Raw genomic sequence first — 2,831 nt, forward strand, 5'->3', positions numbered from 1 at the left:
TTCAAGTTAATGTCTCAACTTGATAATAAAGGAAATTAGATTGATATCCTATATAATAAAAGCCTAATATGCTAAGTGTCTGACGGTTCATTCAACTGTTTGACCAGTTGCAATGACATGCACTGACCACCAGGAGGCAGACGCTCTGACCAGTAGGTTAGCTTGCTGCTGGGGTCCGGCTGACTGGGACTGGGTGAGATGGGCCAGACACTCCCTGGAGCAAACCTCCCGCGGTCCCTCTCCAGCCTCTAAAATATTTCTTCTTATTTATTTCCTTTCAATGTGCACTAATCCATGCACCAGGCCTCTAATGTAGATATAAAAGTGGGAACACAGCTTGATAATCCAGACCTATACAGAAGTGAGTATGGAACACAAGATTTCATATTACCATAGGTAACAGCAGTCTCAGAATAACACAGGCATTATGGCAATGCAATCAGATCTTTGATGTAGGAAACAAGGCTATTTCCAAAGCTCCAAGTAATAAAATTCCCTGCTTCAATAATAACTGATTCTTGTTGATATTGATTGATATTGATTTTTTATATTATGTGGCATCAAATGATTAAAGAAAACAAAAAAAAAGGGCAAAGATTGAAAAACTACCTCAGAAATAAATCTTGAAAATGTTCTCATCATATTTTAGCAACCAGAGAAAATGGGAGTGCTTCAGAAATAAGTAAATGTAGCCTCAATTTTCAAAAGAGAAAAATAGATAAATTAAAAGGTAGAGTGAAAATAGAGGTATCAAGGGAATAAAAAGACAAGCCACAAATTGGAAGAAAATATTTTAAAAGACACATGTGATGAAGAACTGTTATCCAAAATATACAAAGAACTCTTAAAACTCATTAAAAATAAAACAACCCAATTTAAAAATGGACCAATGTTCTTAACAGACACCTCACCAAAGATGATATACAGATATATAAAAATATGCTTTACATCATATGCCACCAGGGAAATGCAAATTAAAACAACCATGAGAGCCCTAACTGGTTTGGCTCAGTGGATAGAGCATCGGCCTGCAGACTGAAGGGTCCCAGGTTCAATTCCAGTCAAGGGCATGTACCTCAGTTGCAGGCACATCCCCAGTAGGGGGTGTGCGGGAGGCAGCTGATTGATGTTTCTCTCTCATCAATGTTTCTAACTCTATCTTTCTCCCTTCCTCTCTGTAAAAAATCAATAAAATATTTAAAAATAAATAAATAAATAAAACAACCATGAGATACTACTATACACCTATTAGAATGGATCAAGTCCAAAACACTGACAACACCAAATGCTGACAAGAATATGGGGCAACAGAAACTCTCATTCATTGCTGATGGGAATATAAAATGGCACAGCCACTTTTGAAGACATTTTGGCAGTCTCTTACAAAACTGAATATACTCTTGCCATATTATTGAGGAATTGTACTCCTTTGTATTTATCCAAAAGAGCTGAAAACTTTTGTCCACACAAAAACCCAGTTTTATTCATACTTGTCAAAACTTGGAAGCAACCCAGATGTCCTTCAGGAGGTGAATGGATAAATTATGGTACATGTATACAAGGGAATATTATCCTGCCCTAAAAAAGAAGTAAGCTATCAAGCCATAAAGAGATATGGAAAAATCTAAGATGCATATCGCTAGGTGGAAGAAGCCAATCTGAAAAGTTTTCATACTGCATGATTCCAACTATCTGACATTCTTCAAAAGTCAAAACTATGGAAACAATCAAAAGATCAGGAGTTGGGGGCTAGAGGAGGAATAAATAGGTGGAACACAAAAAACTTTTAGGGCAGTAGAAATACTCTGTATGGTGTGATAATTACGCGTACATGTCATACATTTGTCCAAACCCATAGGATGTACAACACCAAGAGTGAACTCTAATGTAAACTATGGACTTTGGGTAATAATGGTGTGTCAATATAAGTTCATCAATTGCAACAAATGTACCCACTCGGATGGGGGATGATAATGAGATAAGCTACATACTCATGGGGACAGGGAATATATGGGAAATCTCTGTATCTTTCCCTCAATTTTGCCAAGAACCTAAAATTGCTCCCCATAAAAGTATTAATAAAAATAAATAAATCTTGAAAAAAGTTAGCGGTAGACCTTGCTTCTTGGGAAAAAGTTCATTTGGATCATTAAGTAGAGGAATTGTCAACTTTGGGAAAATACTATAGTGAATACTAGATCAACTGAGTCCTTTTGATAAGATATGCCAAGATTATATCATTTCATTTTTATAAAAATAGGGTTTCTAGAGTGGTGGCAGGTAAAGTAAAAACCAAAGTGTAGTGTACCTTGAATTGAGTCAAAGCATTTGATTCAAACTTTCCTTACTAGTCCCATAGAAAAGATGATGAAATGTTGATTGATTAATAGTATAAATATTAACAGTGAAAATGTTTGGAAAGATGTTACACATTAAATATGAAGTTGAATCGCTTCTCGGCCTTTTGGCTAAGATCAAGTGTAGTATCTGTTCTTATCAGTTTAAATATGAAGTTGAAATCTCTTTTTTTCTGACTATAAATGTCTTAGAATACCAAGGATATTTTTAATTTTTATAGGAATATAACTTCAGCCGGGAGTTCTAAGAGGGAGTTAATGTAATGAATTTAAAATTATATATATATATATATAATTATCAAATAACTTCATATTTTTCCATTTTTTCATAATGTTCACATCTTCGTCACAGTTATTTCTGTCAAGTAGGCTTTGATGGGGGAGAATCAAATGGAATTGAGATTTTTATCTTGCCTTGGCCTGAATTTCATGGTTCTCTTTGTTAGATGTGTTATAATAGATAACACTTTCCAA

At 34.9% G+C, this 2,831-nt stretch overlaps 1 pseudogene; it reads left to right on the forward strand.

Moving 5' to 3' along the window:
- Positions 1 to 2,448: 2,448 nt before the first annotated feature.
- LOC132237865 (U2 spliceosomal RNA) lies at positions 2,449 to 2,604 on the forward strand (annotated as a pseudogene).
- Positions 2,605 to 2,831: the final 227 nt, after the last annotated feature.

This window comes from Myotis daubentonii, chromosome 6 (genome assembly GCF_963259705.1).
Source record: "Myotis daubentonii chromosome 6, mMyoDau2.1, whole genome shotgun sequence".
Lineage (NCBI taxonomy): Eukaryota > Metazoa > Chordata > Mammalia > Chiroptera > Vespertilionidae > Myotis > Myotis daubentonii.